Source organism: Marmota marmota, unplaced genomic scaffold (genome assembly GCF_001458135.2).
Source record: "Marmota marmota marmota unplaced genomic scaffold, marMar, whole genome shotgun sequence".
In the NCBI taxonomy this organism is placed as follows: domain Eukaryota; kingdom Metazoa; phylum Chordata; class Mammalia; order Rodentia; family Sciuridae; genus Marmota; species Marmota marmota.
In genome coordinates this window covers 3,427,203-3,445,314 of record NW_026000021.1, presented here as the reverse complement: position 1 = coordinate 3,445,314, position 18,112 = coordinate 3,427,203, and the positions used below count along the sequence as shown (strand labels likewise).

Genomic DNA, 18,112 nt, shown 5'->3' with positions numbered 1-18,112 from the left:
GGCCCTAGGTTCAATCTCCAGCAGAGAAGAAAAAAATAGCAGATACAAACTTTGCCTTCCACTAAGCTACATGTGGGTATTATAAAGTGAGCCAGCACTTACAGAGAGAAACATGTGCCCATAATCTCTTCTCTGTAATTATGAATCCCTGTGTTTAAGAAATATTCGTGGTTTTTTGTTTGTTTGTTTTTTAACCTACTTGGCAGATAAGTCTGATTCAAGCTAAGGCAACCCAGATTCCTACGTTTCTAACTCAGTGTATTTATTCATATATTCTTGTTTTGTGGTACTGGGGATTGAACCCAGGATCTTGTGCATGTGAGGCAAGCACTCTACCAACTGAGCTATATCCCCATCTCTATTCATATATTCTTCTGGAGGAAAGTCAATGTTGCCCTGTACCCCTAGAATTAGTACTTGCATATTGTTATAATTCTGAGAAAATTCGAAATCTGAATCACGCACATCCTGTCCTACATGTTTTAAGAAGGGATGGTGGATCCAAAAACGAAGTTAAAAAATTCATTTTCTACTCATTGGGAAGTGGCCTTACTTTTGCATTCAAAGTGAACCAAAAGATTAAGTATTGAGATTCATGATCATTTTATGAACTTGAATAATCAATAAGGGGCAAGCCATTCAAAGCAGAAGTTGTTTTATCATAAAATAAATACAAGAATGCTTGATAGTGAGATGTTAATTTTCTTCACTTTTAAGTCCATTTCAAGATGGTCACAGGGGAGCACAATTATAATCCCAGTGGCTCAGGAGACAGGAAAAGGCAAGAGAATTGCAAATTCAAATACAGCCTCAGCAACTTAATAAGGCCCTAAGCAACATAGCAAGACTCTCTCCCCAGCCCCCCCCAAAAAAAAAGTAAAAAGGCCTGGGGATGTAGCTCAGTGGTTGAATGTCCCTGGGTTCAATCTCTGATACCAAAAAATAATAGTAAAAAATTCTGAATCAGAGGTTCCTTCATGCAATCAGTTGTCTCAATAGTGCTCAATATAGCCATATATGGCTTAAAAAACTTTTGTGTACCTGGAAGTATTTTGAAAGCTTGACTAGCATTAATTTTTGTGTCTTTAATATTAAACAGTTTCTTCACTTGAGGTGAATATAAATTGATAAAACTACTAAAATATATTTAGATGGCATTTCAAAAAGGAAAGTTATAAATATAGGTCATATTAATTTGAGTTTATAAAAGAACTAAGAAAATGAAAACTGACTGATTTTTTTTTTACATTATTAGTGTTTCAAATGTTTTTATGTATGGATTATAACAGAGAGTTTGCAAAACCCATAGTCATTAAGTACTGAATTTTCTCAAGTTTCCTATCAAAGACAGTCATTTTTTTGCCAGCTTCATATATGTATTTTTAAAGAATCATTCTTCTAACTTGAAAGTCAAATTCTGTATTTTTCTAATGTGAAATAAGGGACCCAACTTATTGATATTTTTTTCTTTTTATTTGGATAATGAGTATTTGCTAACAATTTTTCATGGTAAACACCCCCCCACACACAAACTCCATACAACAAAAATATGTGATTATGAGATCACTCTGCTTTTAATATATGCACAATTATATGTACTTATATGTTTATGTCTGTGTGAACTGACTGGTACCAATATGTTCATTCAGCAGCTATGGGGTTCTTTTTGGTAAACATCTATAGGCACCAAAGATGAACAGGTATAATTTCTTACTTGTGCTCCTAAAACTAAGTATAGGTTATAAGGAAAGAAAATTATAAATTAAGACTTTTCTAGGGCTGGGGATGTGGCTCAAGCGGTAGCGCGCTCGCCTGACATGCCTGCGGCCAGGTTCGATCCTCAGCACCACATACAAACAAAGATGTTGTGTCCACCGATAACTAAAAAATAAATATTAAAATTCTCTCTCTCTCTCTCTCTCTCTTTAAAAAAAAAGACTTTTCTAAACTCACAAATATTTATTGGTAAGCAGGTTCAAAAATAGTTATGGAACCTGTTCTTAAAAGCTTAGGGAAGTGCCCCTCTCTGTCCTTTGGCTTTCCCACACGCCTATTGAGTGAAATGTTCATACATGGTATTCATAACCGTATTTGGGCAGCATAATGAGCAAATCTTTTACGTGTCTCAAGCCAAAGAGTGCCACAGGAAAGGGCAAGACCCCAGAATAAAAGGAGCACTGACTGAAGGGCCAACTTGAGTCTATTAGGCCTCTGAGGTTGATAGAATTGCATACTGTATCTTTGCAGAAGTGGTGTATCTCTTGAATAAATCTAATTTCAAGAATTAAAATTAAATGTCAAAAACCAAATATTCATTCTTGGTTTTCAGTGTTCACATAACCATTTGAAAGTGTGTGTTTATGATCCTGGTGTGTCAGATGCTCATGTCCTTATCTGAAGCCTAGAACTATGGTTTTTGTAGCAAAGAGAATGCACCCTCCTTCTGTGAATTTGGAAATGCTTCAGAATTTTATGATGTTATAATGACTGGGGAAAATGCCTGACATTTTCTGTATAGAGACCAGCAAATTGTAGCATTGAATCTATATTTAACTAGAATCTCTAAGGAAAAAAAAAAAGAAAATGTAAATTTATGCTTTTCTCTTTTTTTACCATATGATTTATCTTTATTTTTTTTTTAGTCATACATGACAACAGAATGTATTTTGACATATAATACATACATGGAAAGTACATAAATCAATCATATTGTCTATTCTATTCTGCTGCCCTTCCTATCCCCCCTACTCCTCTCCTCCTCTCCCATCCCTTCTCTCTATCCAATCTAATGTGACATACTTTTTTTTTCTTTTTCTCATCACAACATCATATATGTATTCTGTATAACGATGAGGTTCTCCTTCCATCTTCCGTGCAACTCCCCTTCTCCCTCTTTTTCCCTCCCACCTCTCTTCCCTATTTAGTGGTAGTCTTCTTCTCATGCTCTTCCTCCCTATCCCATTTTGAGTCACCCCCCTTATATCAGGGAAGACATTCGGCATTTGTTTTTTAGAGATTGGCTAACTTCACTTAGCATAATCTGCTCTAATGGCATGATCTTGTTATTTTTTAGTGCTGAGTAATATTCCATTGTGTATAAATGCCACATTTTTTTATCCATTCATCTATTGAAGGGCATCTAGGTTGGTTCCACATTCTAGCTATTGTGAATTGTGCTGCTATAAACATTGATGTGGCTGTGTCCCTGTAGCATGCTCTTTTTAGATCTTTTAGGTATAGTCTGAGAAGGGGAATAGCTGGGTCAAATGGTGGTTCCATTCTCAGCTTTCCAAGGAATCTCCATACTGCTTTCCAAATTGGTATACTTTTCTCTTATTCTTGAAAATTTTAAATTATCTGTATGTAAACTATATACATTCTTTCCCCTCACTCTTTTTGGCACCCTAGTTATATGTATGTGAGACTTTCAATTTCTATCATTCCCATCTCAATGTCTCCTTCCTATTTTCTCTTTGAATTGCTACCTCATTCTAGGTAATTTATTATTTATCTCCCTGCCCATTATCTTTCTCTTGAGGAACATTTAATTTGCTGTTTGACTTTTTGAATAAGCTTATTTAAATATATAATTTGTAAGTTTTGCAAATACTGTTTGCCTTTAATTCCTTTTGCTTTTATTCTGCTCTACTTGTTTTAAAATTTTTTAAAAATGTTTCTTAATTAAGGGGCTATAGATGTAGCTCAGTGGGAGATCACTTGTCTCACATGCATGAGGCTCTTGATTGGATCCCTAGCATCAAACAAACAAACAAGTAAAAACTATTTTTTAATAGTCCATCTTTGTGATTTTTATACCTCAGTCTTAAACATTAGTTTCTATATATTATTTTGGAATTCTTTAGTCTTTGCTGTCCAAACACATTTTTAATTATTTATATATCTCTGAGTTATGATGGCTTGACTTTTCATATACTTTTATGCTTTGCTATCTCTATATTTTTTTAGCATTATTATTTTTGAGCTGTTTTGAATTGTAGAAGTTCTAAAATTTAAGTGGGGAATTTTTATGATGTTTCTGCAGACAAGACTTGCTTTTACCATTCTTAAAAGATAACGGGGTTATGTGCCAATCAATTTGAGCTCTTTTGTAAGAGATTCTGCATCTCGATATTTCCTAGAGTTAGTATTAATATCATCTATTCTCAAGCTAAACTCTCTTACTGATTATCTAATGTGTGGTTCTTGGTTAATCATTTTGTTGTAAGATATCCCTGGCAATATATATTGAAACCATTAAAATAACAGTCCTCACAAGAAGAATACCATGTGCAGGGTATAACTGCTGTACATTATCAGTTGCAAAGGATGGATGTTTTGGTTTCTTCTTTCTGTAATACCCATTTTTTTATAACTCATCCTTTCTGAGTGCCCAAAGGACTCAAAATATTTTACCACATTTTTAAGAATTCAGTTTGATTAATAAGCATTATTACCTCATAAATTATGTTTTAAAATAAAACTACAATAGCTTATTTTAACTAGAGAAAAAATAGTGAAGACAGGAGCTCCCTGAGTTTATTTTTAATGGCTTTTTTAATGAAAAAAACATTAATTATAAAGAACTCTGGGGTGAACTACAGGCATATACATTACAAAAAAACTATGTAATTCTAGACAGATGGTCTCTCTGAGAACTCTCTTAGACTCTATTTATAAACTTAATCTTCAAGAATTCATTATGTTCCCATCTCTTGATTTAGTAACTAATATGTATATATTATATTTACAGCACATTTCTATCCCTTGTTGATATTTCTCACTTTAAAAATTTTAGGGGTAATAACAGTTATTATCATCAACAAATTCCATGGTGAGCATGAACTATCTATCTTCTACCCCACCCTCCACCATGCATTATGTTACTATTTAATACTTAAGATGTACAGGTTACAGAGTTTCTTTTCATATTTCTATTATTGTATTATTTTGTCTCTTTTTATATAAATAAGACTTCCAACTGATATTCTAAGAATTATTGTAGACAAATGACAAAAAATTGACATAAATTTTCCATATGTCCACTTTATCTTCATCAGCTATAGTTATCAGAAAACAAAAGGAGGTAAAATATTTGTTTCAAAACCTGATAATGATTATAACTAAACAAAATTTATGAGAACATATTGAGCAAAATATTTACAGTCCTCAAAGATTGTTCACTCACCTTTGTATACTGGTAAATGAATATAGGATGGTAAAAAGAAAGGAAACTAATAGGGTACATGTATTTTAAATTAAGGAGATCCCTGCATGTTGAAATCACCCTATAATGCATCAACACATCCAAGTTCTAATTATGAATTGTATTTTCACTTGAATATCATAACCTGAATATAATGCAGAAAAAGAAATCTCACAGGCTATGCCCTTACAGCAAAATGGCATCAGATAATTTTAAGGAACAATTCTATGTTAGAATTTGCTTTGAAAATATTTTAGTACCTTAGTTCATTTGTCACACATAGCAGCTCATAGTGTTGAATTTATATTATCATGCTTATTATTTTAAAACTAACATATTTTCCTATAGAATAAAGCTCTAAAATCTACAGATGTCAAATCCAAGTATACATTAAATTAAATAAACTGCAACTTTGAATACTACATGCTGCAACTAAAATTATTTGCAATTATTTCTCAGTTCCTGTTTCCTTTGCTAGTAGATTTTAGGGGAAGGATGATTTAGTGAATGGATTATATTGTTCATAATTCCCATCATCCTACTCTATTTACTGGTTTAAGGTACCATTAAGCATGTGAAAACTAGCATGCATATTTTAAAATTTGATGAAGACATTAAATTTATATCTTCTTTCTTTATGGAAAAAATTGTCATGAATAAAGTGGTATAAATAAAAATAGTAGGAGAATTTTTCTACTCTTGCTTTGGAAACTGAAGAATAAGTAAGGGTTAGAATATAATCCTATTCCCAAATGATCAGACAGACAATTTTTCTAAACTGCAAGACCACAGGCTTTAAGTGTACGGGTTGAAACTGGATGATGATTTTACTCAGTCCCAAGTATTAACTGAATACTGAGATAAACAATGTAAATAGATGGCTGGGATAGATGTGTGTGGGAGAGGTGGGAAAGAGGAGGGAGAAGAGAAAGAAGACAAGGAGTTGTTCTCGGAGAACAGGGCTAGAGCTTTATTTATATTATTGATCTTTTCAGTGAACCTGATTTTATTCTTTGTTGTTTTCCTGGTTATTATTATTTTCTTAATTTTCATTGGTTTCTGCCCTACTTTGTGTATTGAATTCTCTTTGCTTGAGGCTTAAGTTGTTCTTTTATCACCAGTTTTCTAAGGTAGAAACTTAGGTGATTGATTTTATATATTTCTTCGTTTGTAATAATGGACTTAATGCTGTACTGGGAAGTATACTTCTGTTATGCACGATGCTCTGAATGTATTTCATATATAGTCACCTTTCCACTCCCCATGGCCGACCACTGGGCACTCCCTCTTGACTACCACTGGAAGCTGATGACCTTCCTAGCAGTAAACTCTGAGACTGGGGTTCTCCCAGGAGTGTCTCACTCTTGCTTGTCTACACACAGATCTGCCTCCAGCAATTATTCAAATTCCCATTTACATATTTTACCAGTTTTTGGCTTCAGGTAAACCAAGCTCGCTAAAATTACGAATTGGCATATCTGTCCAGATTCTGCAGTGGTAGTTTGTTATGAAATGACAGTTCTGATTGGTCCAAGAAAAGTCATTGATTTTTCAGTTTTTCGTTTTTTTTTTTTTTTAATTGTAAGGATGGTAGTGAAGACTTTAAAGCTCCTTGTATATACAGTGAAACTCTCCCTGCCCAATTTTGACATGTTTGACAATTATTTGATAGTACATTTATATGAGCTGGAAAGAAATGCCTCCTCCTACGAGTAGCTGATGCTATTTGATTATTTTGAACTATGAGTGGACATAATGGACAAGTGGTCTTGTAAAGGTAAAATAAACATGTGAGGGACTGCTTCCCCTGTAACAGGGCAGGCTGTTTCACATTAAACTTTTATTTTTTGTAAGTAAAGGAAATATACTCTGGCCTGTTTATGACTGGTTCCCTAAAGACTCATTTGTCTATGTATTAGAACAAACTGAAAAATCACATTCTGGAAATATTCATATTTCAAGGAATATTTTAATTTTAAAATAAAATTAAACATGTATGTCATAATAAATATTGAAAGAGGGATCACTTCTGCACTGATGTCCTACCTTCCACTCCACTCAATTATAAGCTCATGTTTGCAACTCCAGTTATTGTCAAGAGAATTATTTGTCTTATCAAGGTATGATTTTTTATGTAGATCCTGCTCTATTTTGACTCCCAATTTCACAAGAAAATGCTACGTATACTCTGTTTAATTAATTGCTACATAAAGTCCAGCATTTAAAGGCAGCATAAAATAGTTTTATTTTTCTTGGATGTTCCACATATTGGTACTGTATAAAAATTAGAAATCCATGAGTCATTTTTCTAAAAGTTATCAGTTCCTGTACCCTTTCAATAATCTAAAATTGATCTTCTGCTTAATCCAAACTATCATGCCGGTGTCCAGCAGAACTTCTCCACAGATGGCATTTTGGTGAGATGTCATCCTCTGCTTTGATGACAATTATCAGAAATAGTGCCACACATCATTACTGTGGGCCCTAAAAATGATGCTTTTGAGGAAGATCATTATATTGCAGGATAGCCTCCTGAGGGCCGTCTGATAAATTATTTGTACAAAGAAATTTTATGCTTCTTGTAACTGATAGACTTTCCCACTGGCTTCCACTTCTGTGAAGGTTGAAGTCAAACTCATACATTTTAAAGATAGCAAATATGTGCAACTTCATGGTTTACATTTCATTACAAGCCTCAGCCAGGCCTTCTTCTATCCTGGCTGTTTTTGTCAATTTTTTAATTTCTTATTTTTTAAAACAAAGTATTTATCTAACATTCATACGCAGAAACACACACACACACACACACACACACACACTTAGCAATGTCGACAAGTTCTGAGAAACGCATTAGTAGGCAATTTCAGCACTGTGAAAACTTCACAGAGTGTACTTACACAGGCCTGGGTGCTATGGCCTGCTACACACCTCGGCTGTGTGGCTCAGCCTATTGTTGTACCAGGTTGTTCTGATCTTCTATGCGAGATTGCTGTTGCCAGATTTGCCCTGGCAAGTAATTTTTCTACACAATCGTTTATGCATTTTTCAAAAATTCTTCAACTGCCTTCACATCACCACTTGCAGACTTACTGCTTATTTTCACCTTAAGCAATGAATAGTAACAAATCTTAAATCATTTAAACCAACCACAGTTATCAGTAAATTCGATATCATAGTCAGTTCCAGTCTTTTAACCACAGTTTTTTTTCCCGCTGTCTGGCCATGGTTGCTATGGTGCTGATGAGAATCCCATGTCTATGTCTGCTTTTTTGGTCCCTGTCATTAAAAGTTTCTCCATATCTAATGGAGGCCTTTCTCAAATTTTTGTTGATCATGTAGCCTTCAGTGAATATCCTTTAACATGTTCTCTAATGTTGTTCTTGCTCTTCAAGATCATGGCTATTGTAGAATGGGACACTCCTGGCTGTGAGTGATTACCAGCACTGATTTTCCACCTTTGTAGTCCTTAGTCACTTGTAATTTTATTTCCAAATGAATCACTCCACAAGGCTTCTCACTGGCAACATGAGTAGTAGACTTTATATACTTAGGGGTCATGATGAGCAGAACAGGACTAAATCAAGCAAAAGAGAAAATCATGCCATCAAAAGGTAAAATAAACATGTGAGGGACTGCTTCGCCTGTAACAGGACAGGCTGTTTCACATTAAATTTTATTTTTTGTAAGTAAAAGAAATATACTCTAAAGTAAAAAGTCTAACTTTAAGTGGGTGAATCATATGGTATGTGAATTATATTTCAATAAAGCTATTGTATATTACTTTGAGAAACTAGAATGAAATTGACCAAATTATGGTGTTTGCATGTTTGACTATATCACAATGCATTTCACTTTTATGCATAAAACAATGTTTTTATTTAAAAAATAAATTAATAGAAGGAAGACCTATAGAGTAGAGAAGGGGATTAGAGGTAAATAAGATGGGAGGGGAGTAAAGAATACCAGGAACCAAAATAGAGCAAATCATATTACATGCATTTATGAATATGTTAAGATGAACCACACATTTATAATACACTAATAAAAACATTTAAAAAATAAAAAATTAGGGCTGGGATCGTGGCTCAGTGGTAGAGGATTTGCCTCACATTTGTGAGGCACTGGGTTCAATTCTCAGCACTGCATATAAATAAGCAAATTAAATAAAGGTCCATCAACAACTAAAAAAATATAGTTAAAAAAGTAAATAAATAAAAAATAAATATGATAGAATAAATACCTAAACCAGTAAGATAGTCATTTATTTTCATTATATTAGGCAATCATGTTATTGTCAATGTCATGATGTATTTCATTCTATATGTCCCATAATCATATGTGATGTGCTTTTATATGACTAGTGAGGTTGGTTTGCATGGCTCAGCATCACCATGGACACATGAATAAAATGTTGTGCTCCAACATTACCACAGCTATGACGCAGTCACTAGGAGAGAGAAAGTTTTCAGCTACATTTATTATCTTATGGGTTCATTATTATTTATGCAGCTCATTATCTAAAATTTTATTATGTGGTATATAACTATACGTGTGAGTGTGCACACATGTGTGTGAAAAGCAGCTATTTAAAAACATCTGTAATGCTATATGAGAAATATAGTAAGTATTAAAATCTAAACTAGAGCTATAAAATAAATATGTCAGCGGAAAGAAAAAACGAAATGGTTCCAATTATTTTAGATAGAAAATCTAGAGCGGATGTAGGAGGAACAGCTGACAAGTGAATAGGCTTCATCTAGCTGGAGAGAGCGGTGGGCATTTTTGTCAAGGGCACAGTGAATGATATTGGGAAGAACAAGTAAGAAACTCGTTATTTTTTTAACAGGCCGGAAACAACTGCATAAATGGGAAGGGAAGTCCTTGTGAAGCCCAAGCTGAAAAGGAGCCCACCTCCTTCTGGAGAATAATATCTGTGGTAGCCACTCTCTCTTCCAGCACACTGTGCTTGATTGAGCAAAAGCTGAATAGAAGATGGAATCGGCTTAGCCTGACACACTGAAACAGCTGAGCGGGATCTTAAATTCCACCATCTCTAACGTAACAAATTGTCACATCTAACTAGAATTGTTGAGGTTTCTTACACTGTGGTGATAGGACTTCTAAATCATTCCAATGAATTTAAGGTGTGTTTAGTAATTTTTTTATATATATGGCTAAAGTTCATTATATTTTTCTTCAAATAATACCAGTTGCAAAGCAAACATTAGACACAAATATAAAAAATGTGTTTAATTAGTTCTTGTTTCTACCATCATGATGAAAGTGTGTCCATTGTTACACAAGATACAACCTCGAACACATAATGTCAGACAGTTTTCCCATACAAAAGTGATAAATTCAGGATTGATGGGTAATTTTGCCTTTTTTAAATAGAAATATCTTTCAAGGCAGGACTAACCTATTGTGCAAATACAGAGGTATAATGTGATTTGAAAAGGCAGTCATCCATCATGTGCCAGCTATTATACACACTGACACAAACACTGAGTGACACAGTTCTCACAATGATCCTGAGAATGAGAAATAAGACATTCTGATTTATAGGTACAGAAACAGATAAATAAAAGTTCAGTGTTTTACTAAGAGTCAAAATTCGGGTGAGTGGTAGATGATGATTTGAACCTCAGCTTCCTCATTTCTGAAGGAAGTCTCCAGGAGATTAGGGTGTTAGATAACATTACCCAGGAAATGGCAAAATCAAGTTGGAGGCTTTGATCAGATAACTTACTGCCATGGAAGAGTTGAGAGCAGATTTAAATCTGGGATCTATAAGTTTGTGGCATCTATGATGATATTGTAGTTATCTTTAAAAAAAAAAAATCTGACATTTGCTATCTTAAGCAGGAAATATTTATTGGAAATTTTTAAGTGATCTGTTGGAATGAGAAATTACTTGCAAAAATTTGTGGGACTCCTCTGCAATTGATCTTTTAATTGATGTTAAAGAAAACCATTACAACTAATTAAAACAAAATGTGCCAAGCCAGAAGCTGATTAGTGTTCCTTTTTTAATTTAGATTACTTTAATTTCTTTCTAAAACATCTGATTGTGGCTCACTTGTCCTTCGGGTGACTGGTCTTGTATCTTTCTTCCTTTTCCGTTTCCTTATAGACACAAGAGGATGTTTATCTGTTGAAAGGCAGAGAACTTGGGGCACAATGGAGAACAGCATCTTAAATACCTCTTGTCAAATATTCATTTGGTATCACATCCAATGCAATTTCATGCAATCTGAGTTAACCAAGGGAAATCACTGTTTCCTCACTGTTTTAGTTAGTGTTTTTGCTGCTGTGACTAAAAGACAAGAATGATTTTAGAGCAGGAAAGGTTTATTTGGTTTCAGAGGTCTCAGTTGATAGACAGTGGCTCTCTATTGTTCTGTGTCCCAGGTAGGGAAGAGCATCATGGCAGGATGGTGTGAAAAAGGAACAAGTTCAGGACAGCAATCAGGAAGCAGCAAGCCGTGAGAGGACTCCACTGGCCATAGTCAAAATGTACACCCCACAGGCACTGCTCTAATGACCCACCTGCTCCAGCCACACCCTACCTGCCTATAGTTACTACCCAATTAATCCTCATCAGCTGATTAATGCACTAACTAGGTTAAAGCTTTCACAATCAATCCATTTCACCTCTAAACTTTCTCCAATTGTCTCACACTTGAGCTTTTGGGGGACATCTAATGTTTACACCATAATACCTTCCACTGCCTCCTGATTTGTTTGAAAATGTTCCTATTTCCTTAATGTATCACAAAAAAATATTTTCTCAGAAACCACATTTTATTTTCCACAACTATTACTTTCTCTGAAAAAAAAATCAATGTGAAAATAATATGGGATACAAAACTCTATAAATAAACAGACCAAAAAAATAAATAAATAAACCAAACATTTAGATCAACCGTATAGTTATAAATATTGGCAAACATTTTTTAAATTGTCAATATAGTTTGGACCAGTCTGGTATACTTCTCACCTATCATATATATTCCCATTCTATTCAGATAAAACTTCTGTCCTGAATTTGAAGGTTACTATACCCATGCACTAATATGTAATTTTGTGCAATATGTTTCACAGTGCAATCTATAAAACTTGCTGTTCAAATAAGTTTTGCTAAGTGTTTCCCCTCATCAGTGTTTAGAAATGCCTTTGCAGTATACCCTCACCATATATCGGCTATAAACAGATTCATTTATCTATCTGAATGATCTAAAATGGGATATAATCATAATTTTAACTTTTCTTAATAGTTAACCCCTGTATATTTTCTTGTTTATATATATATTTCTCTTTATCTCAACCGTCTATAATACTTTCATATTTTCTAATACAGATATTCAAACTATTTTTTAGACATTTTTAAAAGATGTACCTAATACTAATTAGTTATTATACATGCTTATACATCTTTCTTCCAGACTACAACTTGTCTTTTCATTTACTCCCCACTGGTTTTAAATGAACACACTCTTAAAATTTTTGTTGTCTGCTAATTTGATTATGCATATAATTTTGCTTTTGATTTTGTATTCTCAAATATTTTCTTTTAAGATGTGCTAATGTATTGTTTTTCATATTCAAGATTTCACTGCTTATGAACTTGATTTGTACAATAATGGGAAGAGAAGATTAACATAGAGCTTTTTTCAATGTCTAATTATCTAATTATCCCACTATCATATCCTGTAGAGAGCATAATTTTTTGAGTGAATGCAATGCCACTCCTGTGACATATAATCAGCTCTTACTTACATGGAGGCCTGCTGTGGGCCCTTTATTCTGTTGCATCCTCGGATCATTTTCACGTATATGTTGATTTCCTGTCAAGTGAGTTCTATTCAGGTATCAATCCTTCCTGATTTTATGCATATACATTTTTATTGTTGACAAATATTTTATATTGTTCTTAGGTGGTGAGTTTGCAAAATAAAATCTATTTTTATTTTGTGATACTGTTTTCTGTTAGATTTGCATTTTAATTTTAATATTCACTCATACTTTCTGAAATCATTGACTTTGTGGTTGCCATTTTCAGAGTGACAAATACAGACTGGTTGTGATTTAGACTATAATTGCTCCCCCAAATAGCCTTCAACCTATTATAAATTCCAATTATTTAAATTAATTTAATTAAAACAAAATAAAATTCATTTTCTATTGAAAATAATTAGCATACTCCAAAGACTATGCTCTTAATTATTTTCAGTATTTTAAAAGATTGGGAATTAATGGCAATTAGACATGCTATAAGGTTTAAACATTTACAATAAACTAAACAACCTCACTGCAGCAAAAGGCAATCTAACTGAGATAAAATTTTAATTATCTCTAAAGAGATGGAATAGCATTTTTATGATTAACATTTGTATCTAAGGAATAATTGAAGCTTGTATATCAACCATCTTCTGAATTAAAGGAAACTATTATTTTGAAATTATCATGGCACTGCTAACAATCCAGTTATCTTTTTATTCTTTGAGATACTCTAAAATATAAAAAATAATTTTTCTTTTATGCTTTTATGATCCCACTGATATGGTTATAAAAATATAGGTTTGTAAACATTCATAAATTTTGTTCTTATGTTAATGATGGGGAATTACTTTTATATAAAGTGCTAATATATGAGATCATACAATTTATTATTTAATATATATATACATTACAATAATAAATCACAGAAGGCATGTTTATCTCTGCAGCTAGAGATTGGGTGAGTACAATTTCTTCCAACAAACACCATCACCTGAGGAGTTGGGCATTGATCAGTAGAAAGTGAATGCTAAAAAATCAAAAGAAAATGGACCCAAACACCTGTTTCTCACCAACTTATCAGGAAAAACTTGACTTAATAGTTTAAAAATTTTGAGCATGTTACTCATCTTTTCATCTCTGTCAAAATACCTGAGAAAATAAACTTTTAGGAGGAATTATTTATTTTGGTTTATGGTTTCACAAGATTCAATTCATAATCACTTAGCCCTATCACTGTAGGATTATGGTGAGGCAGAATATCATGGCAGGGAGCATGAGATACAGCAAAACTGCTCACTTCATGGTATATAGAAAGAGAAGGGGCCTGGGAAGATATACAACCATATGGGGAAAGCACTCCTACTTCTTCCAATTAGGCCCCACTTCCTATATTTTCCATCAATCATGAACTTATCAATAGATTCATTAATTGATGAGAACAGAGCCCTCATGATTTAATCAGTTCCCCAAAGCCCCACCTCTGAATGTTGTTATGTTGGGGACCATGACTTCAACTCATGAGACTTTGAGGGATATTTCAGATCTAAACTTTAACAATTAGTATATTTTATCGTATAGTGAACACTTGTAAATAAATTAGCATTAAAATGTTGGTATGCATCTAATATTAGCAGCAAATATTTCAAATGTAAATATTGACTTAAAATTAAAACAATAAATAATGGAAAATATAAATTCTACTACCTAATCATTATCTACCTGACAAAGGAATAATAATGATCAAGGTAAATTGTTTGTTTTATAATATTCTCTCAAAAATTCACTGTAAGCAACATGAGAAAACATATTTTTGAAGAAAGAAGGAAATTATTTTGGCTTTAGAGGGTAAAGTATGAAGAATAATTCCAGATGAAGATAAACCAAAACATGCCTTCTCAGACCTCAATTTGACGATTTTCCCAGAAAGCATTATTATGTTGAAAGACACACCTAACAATTCTTGATTCAAGCTAAAAAGGTAACCCCATGAAGTAGCTGCATGGCACTAGCTGATATCTAGTAGCTGTGTCTATATACTAGTTCAATGCTGAAAGAGTGGGAAAGGAACAGCTGGAGAACCGACATGTTCCAGATATTTCCAAAGCATGTCCCCACTCTCCACATAGGGGATTGATTGTGTGTCTAACCACTTTGCTGTGTATATATTTTATTCCTCATCCTATTCCTCATCCATGCAAAAATTAAAAATATGAATCACACTGGATTTCATAATTGGTTTGCTTTTTTATAGTGGTATGGCTTACAAATTTTGCAGATGTTCTCTGCATACTTTAAACTTAAATAAATAAAAATAAATACTTGTTATGTAGGCCTTTGTTTTTTTTTTTTTTTTTTTTTTTTTTTTTTTGTGGTGCTGGGCATTGAACCCAAGGCCTTGTGCATGTGAGGCAGGCACTCTACCAACTGACCTATATACAACCAGAGATGTGAAAAAATGTGCTCTATATGTGTAATATAAATTGTAATGCATTCTGCTGTCATATATAACAAATTAGAATAAAAAATAAAATTTAAAAAAGAAAAAAAAAGTAAATACTTGTATTATTTGTGAAAAGAATTAGACATCTCAAATTCCTAGCTTTGTGTGTTGACAAAATATGAAACACTGACACGTTTGCAATAATGCATCATCCCTAGTTCCCAAAGCAAGATTTCTTACAGAAATGGTTACATCCAGGACAAAGAAAGTATAAAATGACTTTGGGAACACTTTTATATGCCAAAAGCAAAAAAGTTTTTAGAAAATGAGGAAGACCTCTCAAAAGGATATAATAGTCAAGTTGAACAAAACTCCATCAAGAAAATATGAAGAAATTTAAGGGTCATATTTAGTGGTGATAATGAATTATTGCTATTCACTCAACTTAAAAAAAAAATCATGAGTCCATACAGATTTAAATAAAACATGAGATGGAAAGGAAGTCATTAGATACTAAAAGTATCATGAAGTTAGGAGTGATCAACAAATGCTAAAGCTAATGCGCATTTGACAAAGAATGTGATGTAGTGTTTTCCTAAAATTACATATTAATTATAAGAAATATTTTAACTTTATAGCAGAAATCTTCATGGACACCATCTTAGGTAAGTCATTAAAGTCAATAACATAAATATGGAGACAGACTGAGGTTCTTTCTGTGCTGATCTTAGGCATCAAAGGATACAGTATTTTTGCAGTATTTCTTCTAAAGTCCATAGACTCAATCTAATCATTTGGAAACATGAGAAAATGCCAAGAATAATGGATATTTCTTTTAAATAAAATTTTTGGCTTGTGTTCTTCAAAAATTCCAAAGTCAAAAAGAAAGGCAGGAAAAAGCTGAGAGTGTGTTCCATGTACCTGAGGTTTGTGATCTGATAGGACCCTCCAGCCCGCCACTCCCTTCCCTTGGCCTGGTTGAGGGCTCCCGTGGCTGTAGCCATCTCACCCAGACCAGGCAGCACTTCAGCAATGACTGCACTCTGCCCCAGGAGGCCAGACTTCATATGCAAGAGCTGTTAGGACCGTGCTCAAGTAGACAAGCATGTTATCACTAAAGAACATCACTGAGATATTTTTAAAAAACTTAACATGGATTGAGACTGACACAGCAAACTGTATCGATGTGGAGTGCCCAGAATTGGCTGATTATCTTGTGGTTTTGTTAGAGTATGTCCTTAGTCTTATTAGGTGAAGAGAAAAGCGAGGGCATCTCTACCTTCTCTCAAAATATTCCAATTTTCTTTTACTGTCTTTGTGACTTCTTTAAGTTTCAAATTATGGAATATAAAAGTTAATCTTATTTAGAAAGATCTATAAAGATCAATTTCCTCTAGAATTATGAGTGCCCATTTTGTCAGAGTTTGCTCAATCTTTAATCCTTGAGTTGTAGCTCATCAAAGACGAACCAGCAAGTGTTAAACAGGTGACGTTTGTGCACATGTATTGTACTAGGAAATCAGAGAAATGAAAGCTCCCTTAGAAAAGCCTCTGATATTCATGAGGCTTATAATCTCATTAGGGAACCAAAGCTACCAAATATAAAAATGAGTGATTAGTTTTGTGGTATGTGGAATATTGAGGTATGGGAAATTAAACATTCCATAAAAGGACCAAAGACTTATAGATTTCTAGATGCTGCCTGCAGTTCATCCAACACACCCAGATGAGAACACTGGAAATCTGGGAGTGGCAGGATATGAGGAAAATATATATATTTACTCAGTATTTAGTATATGCTTGCCATTATGCTCAGTGTTTACTGCCTTGGTAATCCACATAACAATATTACAAGGCTGATATTTTTGTTCCTCCTAATTTGTAAATACAAAAATGGCTACTGAGCAAGGTTACTGAGTAAGGTTACTGAGTCAGGGTTTGCACTCACATCATTTTAATTCCAGAACCAATTCTCCATATATGGCAAACAAAACATTAAAGAACATCTTGATCTACTTCACTTTCTTATTCAAAAACCAGAGAAATAGTATCAACATGCAGTATATTTTATCTTTAATCTTCCTGGAAAAGAACAAAAGAGATGATCTTGACCAATCTCCTTCTAAACATGCTAGCAAGTTCCAAACAAAGGAGATCTCCATCCCCTGTGTTGATCTTTATTATGTTGAGAGTCTTTATCTATGAAATGCACTCAGCATAATATAAAAGATCGTTCTGATTATTTAAATAAAGAAACTAGAATACACAGCTTTATAAGAAATAAAGAATTATATATACTCTGCAATTATCAGTTAGGAAAGTTTAATAGCCTAAATAGCCCCCTGCTGTTCCAATCTGGGCCAGGGCATATTGCCATGTGAGGAAGGACTTGCAGAACTACTGCAGGCTTCACATGCATCTTGTGATTAGCTGTGCCCTTGAAGTTACTGCACAAACTGGATACTGAATAAGGGCCCTGATTCTTATAAAAATGATATCAGATCCCCCCAAGTCATGACAACTCAACTTTCATGTCATCACATCATTCTTTCACAGTATTCTTTGAAAGCTTCACATCACTGCATTTATATTTAATATGTTCTTACTGTACAGTTGCTATGGATTAAGATGGGGCTCAGACCAGAGATACAATGGCTAACTTCAGTTAAGCATCACTTATTTTATCA

General features: G+C 33.6%; 1 non-coding gene across 1 annotated transcript; it reads right to left on the bottom strand.

The window, feature by feature from the left end:
- Window positions 1-281: 281 nt before the first annotated feature.
- Window positions 282-355, bottom strand: Trnav-cac. Its single transcript has one exon. It is a non-coding gene; the product is annotated as a tRNA-Val (tRNA).
- Window positions 356-18,112: the final 17,757 nt, after the last annotated feature.